Genomic DNA, 16290 nt, shown 5'->3' on the forward strand with positions numbered 1-16290 from the left:
TGGAATTGTAAAGTCATGACCGGAGTATTCTATCGATCGAAATTTATGCACTTTAAGTATATTATGTACATTGACTTGCTGTAAGTTGAAAAAGTGAAAGAGTGTGTGGTGAGTAGACACGTCTATGAGTGTAACGGAATAAAGCCGTCTTTTGGCTAAATAAAAATCGTCCCCTTCCACCCTCTTCCTCAACTAAGATCCTGACTGTTCGCAGAGTGGATTGGGTGGGTTATTGTAAGAAGGACTTAGAAGGCGATTGTATCCTCATAAATTTTCGGTATCCATGGGTAGTAGACTACATTCGTAGAGAGGCATGGTTTGGGAGGTTGGGGGATGTGCAATCCCTGGGTTTGAACTATTTTTATCCTAAGAGACACGGTGTTCCTCCTCCCATTTGCTTTCCAATGCCTAGATATTTAGGGAGGAACATAGCTGAGAGGATACCCAACTCCCCTTTCTACCCTTGTTTGTCCAATCGGTTCGAATCCTTGTCTGGTCTTCAGGGCATTGACTGACTGCATCCTGACAAAGGGTTTGCAAACGTATGTACCGAAGCCACCATAAGTACCAACTTGGTGGGTTATGATTTAGATCAGGATACCAATGAGGGTGTTCCAGGGAGAAGAAATGACACTGCAATCTCAAATCCACCTGAACAGTTACCTGACATTCCATCGAGACTAGTTACATCTACCAAGGAGGAATTGTGTGCCCTGGAGCCTATTCCTTCTCCTAGCCTAATTGATTCACTCAAGGTTGCCTCCTGGAACATAGCGGGACTAAAGGGTCGAATTGATTCAGAGGATTGGGCAGCTTTTATAGATTCCTTTGATATCATTATCTTCCAGGAGAGGTGGGCCCCTGACCCCATATATCGAGTAGGGTATTTGAACTTTTTCAAACCTGCGATCCAGGGCCCCAAGGGGAGAGCCTCCGGAGGACTAGTGGTCTGGGTAAGACAGTCCATTGGGTATAGGCCGATTGAACTTACAGTGGCTAATCCTGACCTATTAGGAATCATGCTTAGTAGGGCAGATAAACAGGATATAGTAATTATAAATATCTATGCCCGTGGACGTCCATGTGGTCGTAGGCTAATCATCATGGACGATTTAGACCAGCTCCTTGATGAAATAGGAAGGGACAAACTTATCTTTTTAACCGGGGATCTAAATTGTTCATTTGAACCATTGCTTAGTTTGGGCAAGGATTTGGGGGTAGAGGAAGATGCAGTTTGGGGCGTTCCGCCTTTACTTATAGATAAGGGTGTGAAGGCCACCGAAGTGGCACTTCTCTGGCTAGGGCTGTGTCTGAAACAAGGTTTCAGAGCAGTACATGGGCGCACGCAATCTGACAAGGCAGGACATCCCACTTTTAACAACGGGGTCAGTATGAGCAGAATAGACTATATTTTGATTAAAATAGAATTCTGGTCAATGGTGATTGACATGGAGGTAGTGGCACGACCAGAGAGCGACCACAATCCCCTTTCGTTAACCTTGAAGTTTGATGGGGATAGAGGTGAACCTCCTAAAAATCTCTGCCTAACGTCCGAAGCCATTTTGACAAATGACAGAAGAAGAGTTAGATGGTCTAGGGTAGTTGAAGACCCCTCCATTCTTAACGGTATAGAAAGGGAAGCCTCGGTTACTCTTAAACATATGAAAGCCCTCCCACACCCCTCGAGGGGCACTACTCAGATTAGTGATCTTCATGAGCAGTGCTTTTCAAAACTCAAAATTCTACTAACGCAACCATTCAATCCAAAGAAAGAAAAGGTTTCAGGTCATCAAAATACATGGTAGAATAAGAGTTGTAGGGAAGCACATAGCAGTTTGATTAAGGCGATTAAAACTCGTGTTACTAGTGATATTAAAATAGTGCTGCAATTATATAAAAGAGCCCAATGGGCCGCCAAGAAAGAATGGGATGAGCAGCTCTGGTCAGAGCTCCTTATGGCATGCCAGTCATCCAATCAAATCAGGTTTTGGGAAACCGTTAAGTGGGGCTTCAATACAGACTCCAGAATTCCTGTCAATCATGTTCCTCCTGCCGAGTGGGTAGCTTTTTATTCCTCCCAGTTCAGGGATTCAAACACAGAGCAACACATAGAGCATGCGAAGGTGGAATCTCCATCCTCCAACTCTTGCCCTTCCCTAGTTTTTACTTTTTCAGAGGCGGAGTTAGCTATTAGTGCGGTACAATCTGGAAAAGCCCCAGGAATGGATGCAATACCGGCAGACCTTTTTAAAATTAATTTACATATCTGGGTTCCCTATATAACTATGCTCATCAATGCCATTGCTAAAGGGGCAAGGATCCCTGTCTCCTGGAAAGGGGCGGAGATCTTACCCATTTTCAAAAAAAGTGACCGATCGGTCCCAGGCAACTACCGCCCGATCAGTTTGATCGATACAATCCAAAAAATAACTGCTTGGATGATCCTTGTAAGAATCCAGGGGTGGATGGAACACGTTAACATTTTATTACCAATGCAAGCTGGATTTAGATCTGGAACCAGTACAATAGATCAGGTCTTCAGACTAACTATGTTGTACTGGAAGGTTGTCCTGTTAGGTGGAGGAGCAATTTATACTGCCTTTGTGGATCTCAAGTCGGCCTTCGACCTTGTGCCTAGGGAGAAAATGTGGAACACTTTTAATTCAATGGGCATGCTGCCTGAACTCTTGAACTTAGTAATTAGATTACATGAGGACAACTTTGCCAGGGTGAGATGGGGGAAGCAAGGGACTGACAGCTTCCCAGTAACATGCAGCGTCCGTCAGGGATGCTTGCTGGCCCCCACCCTCTTCCTCTTGTTTATTAATCAAGTAGCTGAGTTCTTTGTTGATACCCCAACAGATGCATTAACTTTGGCAGGAACTAGGTATCCGATGCTAATCTTTGCCAATGATACGTTGCTTCTCTCAAAAACTCGAAAAGGGTTACAGACTGCACTCAATAGATTTGACGAGTTCTGCAGGGCAAATGATTTACAAATTAATATTAGCAAGACCAAACTTATGGTCTTTAGCAAAAATCGCCCCATCAAAAGCTCAGTTAGTCTAAATGGTGACAGCGTTGAACAAGTAGAGGTAATGAGTTATTTGAGTGTGACATTAGACTATCGCCTTAGATGGAAACCCCAGATTGAGGCATTATACCTTAAATTCGCACGCCTCACTGGTTGCTTAATTCAGGAGCATAAGAAGTCCCATACCAAACGTATCGCTCCTGTACTTAAGATCTATGAAGCCAAAATTAATGCAGCTACTCTGTATGGTGCTGACCTCTGGGGTTTTAAAGATTTAACCCTTCTGACCAAAGCTCAAAATAAATTCTTGCAGAATTTGACAGGTCTCCCTCAATCTACACCCACCAAACCTCTGTTGTTAGATCTGGGCGTTAAGCCCGTTAATGAGTTAGCCCGGTATCGTTTGGTGGCCTTGTGGCAACGGATTTGGACCTCTCCAGATCTCAGCCTATTTGCCAGCGAACTAGCCGAGATAAAAGCAACATTGGGCGCTTCAAAAATTGCATGGTTGAGGGAAGTGAAAATGGTCTTAGAAGAGATGGGTCTTAACCAGCTATGGGTCTCTCCGGGGACCTCCTTGTTCCCTTCTAAACAGGATTTCAAAGATTTGTATTGGGCCTCAGTTAAACATTCATCCGTAGTTCAGTCAGATGATACCACCAGTTTAACAGGCCTCTTCTTGACCCATAAAGTTTCCCCTTCTTTGGAAACCTATTGGGATGTGATCACTAAGACCATCGACCGGAAACTATACCACCAATTCCGAGTCGGGTCTCTACCCATTAACTCTTTTACTACCAAGTGGTCCGCCAATTGATGTGCTTCTTGCCCTTTCTGCCCAACTCATTCGGAGAGTATAGGCCACTTCCTCTTCGCTTGCCCAGCTTACCATGTACCTAGATTGAAATGGATTAGGCCCATTTGTTGTAGGCTAGGAATTAAAGGGAGTGCTGAAGCCCTGAAGATATTCCACACTATTACTTCTGAGCTGGTAGTGGTTGGCCTTGCTAAATTTCTTGGGTGGGCATGGGTCATTCGTACCAGGAACCCAAATGTATTTTAACCTTGAAATGATCTTAACAGAAAAATGATTGTTAATGTATTTTGTATTGCTAAAAGTCTTACCATACTGTTTAATATTCTTTTTAAAAGATGCTTGTAATGATGGACTTTTTGTCAAAATTTTATATTTAATGTCCTTGATATTCCTGTCTTTTATGATTTTATTATCGAAATAAAGACTTATGAACTGAACTGAGTGTAACTGCGGTTGGAATGATATGATCTGTTGAATACATAAAAATGTCTTGTTTTTTGTAAATTATGTTTTGGGTGCTGCCGTCGGAAAAGTGGGCGGCTGGAAGAAAGACAGCCCGCTCCTCCGGAAGGCAGTCCTAGTTTTGACATGTTCGTTAAACACAGTATTTCTCCCATTTTGTTTAATACACTGTGGAACAAATATACTAAAGATAATGCAGAATTACAGTGGCCTTTAACAGGGTCTTTTGATGAAAGGAAAATTAATTACCTACAGAATAAATTATTTTTGAGAAAAAGCAGTCAGACTATGTTTGACTCATTAACTTTATGGTTAAAAGAGGCAAAGTAACAGTGAATACCAGAAGAGAAATTAGGAAACATTAAAGCAGGACAGACGGTAACTCAAAAGGCAGTGGCATAGGAGAAAGAAAAAGTAGAGAAGAATATCGAGCAATTAGATGGACAGTTTAGATTGCAGACTGATAAAAGTTATGTGACTCGAACTGAAGCAGAAGATGAAATAGAGGAACTATTAGAGGCTCGCCCTCCGCAACCATATGCACCCCAAGGTTTGTACCCAGCGGTCCCAGTGGACCAGACAGGAAGGACGGGAGCAGCGGCTGCTACCGCTCCAGTATCTGTGCTTCCTCCTGCTCCGTTGTCTGCCCCTCCTACCTATGTCCCACTACCTCAGATTTAATTACCTTGTTACCGGGGACGGTGGCTGCTTCCCCTATATCCCCAGTATTTTTAACACCCCTAGGAATGACGGTTACCCCTAAGGGGGTGACCGCTGCCTCTGCAGATCACACGCCACGACGCCTTGTGGGAGGGATGGAGGGTCGACGAGTTTTTACTCGATCATCCTTAGGGGATGAAGAAAGACGGGCTGTAGTGGTTCAGGCGTCCCAATGGATGCGGAATCCAATTTATGCTTTAGAGGACATTTGGAGCACTATGAAAGCTTTTGAACCAGTTACACAACAACTAGCATTAGAACATATGGCAATAAGATTGATTTCTATATGGGAACAATGTTTTCAAGAAGGGCTGGCCCCTCAGATATTATTCGATATCAAAGATCGAGCTTTTAAATTAAAATTACAGGTCGACAAGGTGTTTCAGAATGTCAAAACTTTGATAAATTTTTGAGACCGAATGACTAGGAGATGCCCAGATGTAGAGACACAGTACCCTATGAGAAAAGTGCATCCTCTTTTCCATCCTGAGGTTCCTGAAGTATTGGACGGAGGAGGCCAAGTCGTTAGAGCACGTGTAGAGGCAGATTTTCAAGACCAATGGGTTTATGCCCCTTGGAAGCGGAGTGAAGTCCTTACTTTAAAAGCTCAGCTTCCTGACCCTCGAAAAAATCCTACGGCTTATTATAAAAAATTAACTGAAGCCGCAAATTCGGCCGTTATGACATTAGCTGATATCGAGTTATTTTTTGATCTTTTAGTCCCAGTAGATATATGGAGAAAAGTGCATGATTCAGATCATGCCGCCGAACTTGGAGGGACCTGGGACAAAATCAAGACATGGGACAAGGATCGGAAGCCTGGCAATAAACCTAAAGACGAGATTTTAGCTATACCGGCTTGAACTACTACGTTTATGCAAACCCTTATTCCCCCGCGAAAGGTGGATTGGGACAAACTAACAGCCTGCAACCAGAAGAAGGAAGAAAATGTATCCGACTTCTTTACCCGGTTTGAGAAAGTGTTTATCAACTTCAGTGGACAGGATTTGTCCACAGAAGGTGGCATACAGCTGTTTGTCAATAGATTTGTCACTAATTTGCTACCAGAAATAAAAACGCGATTGCAGGCTGCCGAAAGTACTTGGACCACGTCAAACCCTTCAGTTATTTTTAGTATTGCTCAGTATTATGAGCATCGAGAAAACGAGAGCAAGGATAAATCTGATAAGAAGGTTAAGAAATTGAAATCCCCGGGTATTGTTGCAGCAAGTCAGTGGAGGGAAAAATGCCAGAAGGGGAGGAAGGGGCTCTTCCCCGAGGGGCACAGTGATGAAAGGAGGTGGAGGACAAGGACCCCCAGTAAGATATAATCAGTGCTCGAATTGCAGACAAGAAGGACACTGGTGAGCCCAGTGTCCATTACTATGCGCACAGGTTGTTTTAATAGAGGACGAGGAACAGGGGGTACCGATCGGAGTAGTATGAGACGTAGTGACAGGTCCGGCGATGAGTCAGGGAAAAACTATTGTGATGATTTTCAAGGAAGACAGTACTACAATGAGGATTATCGAGAAGACAGTTATGGTGGAAATAATTATGCATGAGACAGCCACGGACAGAGCTAGGCTTAGATATATTGAAAAAGTTGCATGCTCGTATTTATTGTTCCCCAGACGGTGTGTATCTTACATGGCAGCCTCCCATTGAACGTATATCTCAATGTTTAGTCAAAAATGCACCTCCCCCTCCTGAGTTTGCAGACATACCCCCCATTCTTTGGGCGAAAGGGGACATGGATGTTGGACTGTTGAAAATACCCCCTGTATCCATAACTATAAAACCAAATGCGCATCTACCACGTATTCCCCAATATCGAAATTCGCCTGAAGGTGAACAGGCCTTATTGCATGTTATTCGTGATTCAATTAAGAAATGAGTTGTAGAAGAAACAGCAGCAAATATTTGTAATAGTCCCATTCTACCAATTTTGAAAAAAGCTCCTTTAGATGGTGATCTTGATTATAAAGATACTTATTGTTTTGTAATTGACCTTAGAGAGGTTATTAAAATAGTAGTTCCTCAGTATCCTGTGGTCCCAGACATTACTGCCAGCTTGACTATGATTCCCCCTACCGCACAGGATTTTTCGGTCATTGATTTAAAGAACGCTTTCTTTAGTATCCCCATACATCCAGACAGCCGTCATATTTTTGGATTCTCATTATCTGGCCGCAGTTTTAGGTTTTGTTGTGCACCTCAAGGCTATACTGAAAGTCCTAGTATATATAGTCAGGCTCTGAAATCAGTATTGGATGAATTGGTTCTCCCTCCAGGGAATGTCCTCATCCAATATGTGGATGATATTCTGGTGGCGTCTGATATGGCAGATGGTTGTAAGGAAGCCACTGATAAACTGTTGCACCACTTGGCTGCTAATGGTAATAAAGTGTCCTTGTCCAAATTTCAGTATTGTCGACAGGAAGTGACCTATCTTGGTCATTTACTGTTGAAAGCGGGGAGATGATTAAGTCCTGAACGAATAACTGTTATTACAAACATGTCTGTGCCTTGTACTCAGCGTGATGTTCGTGCTTTTCTGGGCATAACCTCTTACTGTCGCCAATAGATTCCTAATTTTTCCCTTCTGGTTAAATCCTTTTTGCATTTGGTTACCAAAGATGTGCATGAACCCTTGCCCTGGACGAATGAATGTCAAGAAGGTTTTAATTCTTTAAAGACTGCTCTTTGTTCTGCACCCGTCTTGGGTACTCAGTACTACCGGAAACCTTTTGTACTCTATGTGCATGAGGTGGACGGTTGTTCTCTTTCAGTGTTAACCCAGGGTTTTGGTGGAAAACAAAGACCCTGTCCGTATGTTTTGGCAGTATTAGATAATGTTGCCAGAGCCCTTCCTAGCTGTCTAAGGGCTACTGCTGCTGTGGCAGTGGCCATTCGACAGTCAGAGGGGATTGTTTTGAATACTGACCTCACAGTGATGGTACCGCACGCTGTGGACATATTATTGAATTGAACAAAAACTCAGCACCTCACGAGTGCACAAATAACTGGTTATGAATTACCTTTATTTGCACCCCACATTAAAATAAAACGATGTGCCACTCTTAATCCAGCCACGTTACTACCCCTCCCTTCGAGTGACCAAAAGGACGATGTCCATGATTCTAAATTTCGGACGGAAGAAGAAACGAAGGCACGTATAGACCTCACTGACTCCCCTTTATCTGACCCACAAGGGAAGTTGTATGTGGATGGCTCTTGTTTCAAGTTACCAGATGGCACGACAACAGCTGCTTATGCTATAACTACCCTTAGAACAGTAGTAGAGACCGCTCGGGTTTCTGAGCAATCAGTGCAAGCAGTTGAACTAATAGCATTATTAAGAGCCTGTGAACTGAGTGAAGGGTTGAGAGTAAATATTTTTACCGACAGCCAATACGCCTTGGGCGTGGCCCACAGTTTTGGGCGGCTTTGGGGAGAACGAGGATTTCTTACCTCCCATGGTCAAAGAATACAACATGGCCCATTGATTGAAAGATTATTATATGCCTTCATTTCACCAGAGAAGGTAGCTATCGTTTAGTGTAGTACCCATAAGAAAATTATTGATACTACAGGAGAAGGAAATCCCTTCGCAGATCAGGTAGCGAAGTAAACAGCACAAACTAAAACGTCTACAATGTTCCCCAGTGTAGCAACCCGATGGGTGGCGGAGACTACAGTATTTGATAATACTATTGAAAGTGTTAAAGAATTGCAGAAAGAAGGCATGCCTGATGAATTAGTAAAATGGGAACAGGAAATAGGGCGGTTAGACAAGAACGATTGCTGGATTGACTTGACTGACAGGCAGATATTGCTATTGCCTAATGCACTGGTGTACACAGTACTAGTGACTGCCCAAGGCACTGTCCACATTGGAGCAAAAGGTATTTGTTCATTATTGGACCCAGTAGGAATAACTCGAACATCCCCAAAACTGCTGCCCATGTGCTTAAATATTACCTGGTCTGTTTACAGCATAATCCTGGAAGAAGGGAGACAGTCCTTAGTGGAAATTTTGTGCCCCCTTCTTTGCCGTTTGAAGTGTTACAGATGGATTATATTCAATTCGACAGAGTAAACAATCTCAAGTATGTGTTGGTGGTGGTTTGTGCATTTAGCAAATGGGTTGAAGCATACCCCACTAAGGAGAATACTGCCCTAGCTAATGCAAAAGCCCTAATTAAGGAATTCCTGCCCCGCTTTGGTTTGCCTCGAGTTATATGGACAGACAATGGGGTACATTTTAATGCATAACTCGTTTAATATGTTTGTACATGATTGCAAATAAAACAAAAATTTCACGCAGCACGACACCCACAATCTGCAGGATTGGTTGAGAAATATAATGGCATATTGAAATTGAAAATGGCAAAGATAAACCAGAGTACAGGTTTAAGTTGGCCAAATGCACTGCCCCTAGCATTAATTTCAATACGGGTAGCCCCTCATTCTCGGGCTGGGCTATCACCCTATGAGGTCATTTTTGGTCGACCAGCCAATGTCTGGGGTGTTCCAAGACCTGGATCCTTCTGTGATCCTGATTACCCTATGATAACAGATTATCTGTACAAAGACCTGCGTTCTGTTCATCAACAGGTGTCAGCAGTACTGCAGCCGCTGCCGGAGGGTCCCGGACATTGCTTGGAGCCAGGACAATGGGTCTAACAGACCCCCGACGAAGGGGCAAAAACCCCGAAATGCATTGGGTTTTTTATTCTATTTTTGTGTTTTGGAAATTATATGCTTGATTGTATTCACAATGTTACAATAATGAAATAATTACTGATTTTGCAAGTAAAAATGTATGAATATAAAATTTAAATGTGATATTCTCATGATGCTATAATATTGATGAAAATAAATTGAACGGTATAAAGGAGAATTAGTATTTTTGTAGTGCGTACTAGAGTCCTGGTGACTCATTACACCAGGCCATATTCATTCTTTGCATAAGTGGGCAGGCACTAATCTAGTACAGCACACGTATCGAAATAATATTTCTAAAAATAAGTTGAAACTGAGTGCAGCACCCTTCTTCATTCATTTTCTTCCAGGATGAGCACATTCTTGCAGGCGCCATTCCTGTACTCCCATGCACCAGAACCAAAGGGAGGCACCTTCACTGACCTACCTACGGGATAGCTTGAGCTAAGTTTTAAACTAATCTATTGTGCCTTATATGGGTCTTCCTGTTGGTTTCACAGTTACTGGTACTTTTACATGTACGGGGTTTCAATGAGGTATGCCAAAAGTATATATGCACTGTCTTGAATGTGACCCAGCAGTCTCCTCAGCATACCTTTGAGAGATGTGGTGAGAGGAAGGCTCCCCTATATAGGGCGCTTTGCAAAATAACGATTGAACCTTTTCCTTTGCCGACTGATTTATGTATGGTAAATAAGGTATATGGGCTATTGGTAAGTATAGCTCTATGGTATGTTTTTCGTAGTACTTCACCAGGTTACATGACTAGGTGTAGCGGATAGTTGCCCTTTGCATAATCCTTCTAGACAGTCTCACAAACGGGGATTAGGTGTTGGCAGGATGGGTCATCTCTGGCAGGATTAGCAGCAGACTGTCATCCACCATTCTTGCAATTCAGTGGGTCTGCCTCTGCAGGCACACGTGGCACTTCATACCAGCCTCTTATGCCTCACACAGAATAGGACAAGGGTAGGTAATCAGGAAATTTCAGATAGATCTGGAGGGGGAAACCAAAGGAGCTTCTGCCACTTCAAAATGGGGTTCAGGTACACGAAGGAGACCCTTAGACCCACTCTTGAGTACACTCCTGGATCTATGGAAAGAAGGACACTCTTTTGCTTGAGGCCTGTCCTGCTTGTTGAGAAGGAAGACAGGACCTGCTCCCATCATCCCAGGCTAAGTGACTTCAAGGGTCACCAGACGAAAATCCTATTCTGAGATACAGGGACATATCAAACTCCAGAAGCCTCCCTGAATCTGCCCAGCTGACCTGCTCCCTGAATCTGCAACTAGACCTGCAACTGGTGGTGCCTGAGCCGTGCTGGCATCGGCAAGTGTGAGTTCCTAATCCCCAAGAGGTGCCTCCTCAGTAGTGGACCCTCTGCTGCCATCAGAGGGCACTTCTCTGGCTCAAAAAGGAGAAATCCCGGAAGGTTCAGGCTCTTTGATACTGCAAACAGGCCAGTTTGGGCCAAGATCTAGCGATCCAGGTCACCCAACAATTTAAAGCTCCAGTGAACATGAGTCTTCTCATTACAGCAATCGCCAGCAATGACAGGAAACACAAGGTTTGTAATTTCCACTATAGCATAGACAGCTTGCAGAGACCTCCAACATGGATCTCCAGCAACGACCATCCAAGACACCTGACAGGATTTTCACCCTATGGAGACGACAGTCCATCCGTGGCACTCTCCTTGCTCCTCTTCCATTGTACACTGAACTCTTTGTGCTGGACTCAGCATGTATAACTTGGCCCCTCTATTCAGCCCTGGGATTATGGAGGTTACTTGAGGTTGTGGGTACCACTACAAATTCAAAGATCAGGCCAACCACTATTGACGTCAGGCCGACTACAGGCCCAGACTGGTCCCCCTGAAGAAATACCTCAGATGTAGCTTTGGTGGACTTTGGGATTCTTCTGTATTATTGTAAAGCCCCGCAAAGGGGGTCCCGCCTCGTAGTTGACAGCCATTGTAGTGAATGCAATGCGTTGTCTTTGAGCCACGCAAAGCATTGCTGTCGAACTGCGAAGGCTGTGGAACTGCTGTTATCAGGAAGCCTCGGCGTCAAAAAGCGATGCAGCGGAATTTCTCAAGCAGTCAATGGAATGAGTTGAGTTTTTTATGAAATAAGCTGGAGAATACTTTTGTGTCCCTGAGACTTCAGGAAACAGTAGGCAATCTATCAAGCCCTTGGAGATCACTTAAAAAGAAGGCAGAGCCCTTCCAGCTGAGTCAGGGAGCATCAGGCAACAGGGCAAAATCAGAAAAGCAGTCCTTCTAGAAAAGCATTCCAGTTGAGTCCTTTAAACAGCACAGCAGGCCTTCTGACATAGATTTGTTTCAAAATTTAGAAGTGTCTGACTTGAGATGGTCAGATACCCAGTACTTATACCCAAAAGTACCTTTGATGAAGAAGGTGTTTTTAAGATCTCTCCGAAGTACACAAGGAATCCTTTCCACCCAGTCCTGTCTGCCAGGCTACCCTTGGGGGTAAATCTAAATCAGTACATTGTGTTTGGGCAGGAGACTACCTATTGATGTGTAGGTATCAACTCCTCCAATTGCTCCCTGACAGAAAGAAACATCAAAACGCAATGAATGCAGATGACTGCTCAGAATACAGATGAGTCTCACCTTCCTTAGTTGGTGACTGTGCAGAGGTAATGCAAAAAGTATAGGTGTCACCCAAACCAGACGTGTATTGGAGACAGACTGTCAGGAGCAAAACGCAGTAAGATGATGAGAAACAAGAATGAATGGCCCTACTAAATACAATATGAATGGGCAATAGATCCAAATATAGACATGCCACCCACAGAGAAGCTAATATCATAATTATTTATTCATCGTAGTATCAAAAATCGTTTTTATACTTACGTTTTTTTTGGCATAAATATTTTCAATACATACATGTGAACACATAATAAATAACATACTTGTGCACAATCAACAGGTAAACATCCGACAGCTAAACCCTGTAAAGAAGAAAGGATTAATACTATACAAAGGACCAACTGACTAACAAATAAAGCAAAACTAAATGACATAAATGCATCACTGTAAGACTCATTAATCACATCACAAAACAGAAAACATTATACACAAAATACATAAACAATAGACCACATGTTACAAATATGGCAACAAAAGTGAAAGCGCTTTCACTTTTGTTGCCATATTTGTAACATGTGGTGAATTGTTTGTGCACATGTATGTTATATATTATGTGTTCACATGTATGTATTGAAAATATTTATGCCAAAAAAAGTATCTATAAAAATCATTTTTGATTATACGATGAATAAATAATTGTATTATTAGCTTCTCTGTGGGTGACATGTCTATATTTGGAGCTATTGCCCATTCATATTGTATTTAGTGGGGCCATTCATTCTTGTTTCTCATTGTACTTCTCCCTGCATTTGAATTTCCCCCAGAACCAGTGTTCTCAGGGTCCCTCTTCTGTTTTTTTGCAAAGAGCAGTAAGTACAGAGAAATGTCCACTTTCTTTGGGCAATATCTACGGATGAGACGCAACTGCACCAAAAAAACAGATTTCTTCAAGGAGTGTGAGACACTCACCAACCGCCTACGTGAACGAGGTTACCCAATGGGGTTACTCAAACGTGCCAAAAAAAGAGCCTGGTATTGTCCAAGAGAGGAGTTACTTGCTCCAAAAGAGAAGAAAGATGTTTCCCCCAATCTGGTCTGCGTCGCCACATTTCATTCCAGGAGTAACAGTATGAAGAAAACTATAAAGAAATACTGGAACCTGGTTGCATCAGAGCTCAATACCAATGAAAGTCCATTATTTGCCTTCAAAAGAGGGCGGAACATAAAGGAAAACGTGGTAAAAGCATTCCTAGAACCTCCAAAACCGGTTACCCTCAGGGATCACCTGGGCCTGCCTCCAGTGAAAGGACACTTTAAATGCAGCACATGCAAAGCATGCCCGTTATGCATTGATGGACCATCTTTCTCCCACAACAATAAAACATACACATTGCCTTCCCTGACAAATTGTAACACCTCGAATGTCAGATACATCGTTCTGTGTCCATGTGAAAAACCTTATGTGGGCCAAACAACACAGAAAGTTAAGGCATGCATATTACAGCACATGAGTAGAATCCGCTGTAAGGTCCAGGGAGCCCCCATGGTTGATCACTTTGTTAGCGAAAATCATGATCCAGACAGTATACTCTGGCGCATACTGGAAAAAATCAATGCAAACCCACGTGGTGGCTCCATAACTTCTGCACTCAATAGAAAGGAGTGCAAATGGATCCACATTTTGAACTCTGTAAGTCAGGGATTAAACGAACATGAAGAGATCTCTAAACAAATGGGCCTGTTATGAATATGAGTTAATTCTTTAACCTTGTACCTTCTTCCCTCTGGTATGATGCCTGTAAATTAAATGTTGAACTTTGCTCATCTATGCCATGCTGGACTAAACTTGTACTATGTTCTGTACTAATCGGGTTATTCTTCCAGCTTCACATAATTGCAACATTATTCACTTTTCAATTCTAAGGTTTTTCCTTCTAACACATTGTAATATGGTCGTCTATCCAAATGATCCCGTATGATGTTTGTTAATTATACGCTGAATTATGCTCATCTATAACTTGCTGGACTAAATATGTACCATATTCTTGTATGAATTGAGCATCCTCCTAGCTCCACTACCCATTCCAAAGGTTTTCCTCCCAGCTCATTGCTACTCGGTTCCCCAACTAAACGATCCTTTTATTACATGCTGAATTATGCTTATCCTTTTATTACACGCTGAATTATGCTCATCTATAACTTGCTGGACTAAAGATGTACCATATCTTGTACAAATTGAGGCTAGTGATACCATTCCAAAGGTTTTCCTCTTAGCGCATTGCTACGTGCACGCAAGCTGTCATCTGACACAGTCCCTAGCGCGACGGATCACAACATCTACGTTGCCTAGCTACCCAGGGGCTCGCAACTCCCAGCCAATGACGCCCCAGCAGTACGCCGGCACCATGACGTATCCTACTGATGCCACGGCGTTGCTACGCCACCGACGTGTATAACGTCCTCACGCCCCGCATCTCCATTGATCGAGCAACTGCAATCTATGACAGACGGTGCTCGGCTCATCCGGAGAATGCAGCGTAATTCCTTCGATCCTTCGACTCGGGGTAAGCCCCCTCGATGCGCAGAGTAGTACCGTGTGTGGTCCCTATTGCACATAGGCACTGTCAACCCCACGAGTGTCTTACGAAAATCCAGTTTAGGCACTGATTAGTTCACAATTTCTACATCACGGGTGCATTGTTTTTAATAACCACAGACGCCTGGTGGTCTCATGCGGCATTTTTTTAAACTCACCTTCCGCAACCCAACCTCGAGTGCTGATTAGCTACATGCCGCCGTCGCCCAGAAAAGGTGTCTGATATTTTTATAAATAAGATATTTTTACAAATAACTTGAGCTCTAAGGTACCCACTCCATGCGATCAGGCTCCTACCACTAATTGATTTAATTTAATGTCTCACATATTTGATGAGTTCCCATGCTGCATGTAGGCGGTGCATGATTACTCCCACACAGCACATGTTAACTTAATATGCTAGATTTGTTCGTTGCCATTCTTTTTGAAAAGGGACTCATTCCAGCTATCTTTTTCTCAGATTGACCTTCCGGCCTTCCCCCCAGGGTGTGACATTTGCCTCCTGTGTTTCCAGAACCCCCTGTGAGTATATTGCACTCACATGATTTTACCTTCATAAATTAATGTTCCACACCTCTCTGAAACCCCCTTTCATTCCTTTCCAGGTTCACCCCCCCCCGTCTTGATAAAGACCCGCCGGGACCACCAATCGGGGCACACAAGGGTCGAAACGTCGACGCACAATACTGGTCAAGAAACCTCCGGAAACGGACAGAGTAACCCTCTGTCTCCTTGGAGCATTAACTTAGAACTCTGACCGCCAAATCAAAAAAATTTCCCCCTTTCCCGGTGTATAATACTGTATATATTTGTAAATAAGTGTCACTGAATTTATTGCACCATTCACTTTGCTCACCAATAGTCACTTTTCACATGTTCTTAGAATTTGTATAAACTGAAAAGGAATGAAGTAATTACGGTGTTTTGTAAATGTGACTTTGTTTCCTATATAAAAACTTTGAACTACATCTGTTTTCAGAGAGGTTTTATCGAATTTAATTGAATTTTAATTGTTATATTGTGTTATGAGCTAACTTAGACTATACTCAAAAGCAATTTATTCGGTCACCCGACAGAACCATTCTTGTCTTTAATCATACCTACCCAGGTTCTGAGGGACACAGGGTTACCCCTTTTTGTTAAAACACTTTCTAAAAGTGGCAATTCTAAAACAGTCATGTTAAATCCAACTTCACCAGTACGGAGGGTTTATGAATACCATTACAAGCATGTCAAACATTGAAACGCTACTCCTCTCTGAATTACAGCTTAAAAGTTTACTAAGGAATTCCCAATGCTGGCCTACAAGAGGGGT

This window comes from Lissotriton vulgaris, chromosome 5, assembly GCF_964263255.1.
Source record: "Lissotriton vulgaris chromosome 5, aLisVul1.2, whole genome shotgun sequence".
In the NCBI taxonomy this organism is placed as follows: Eukaryota; Metazoa; Chordata; class Amphibia; order Caudata; family Salamandridae; genus Lissotriton; species Lissotriton vulgaris.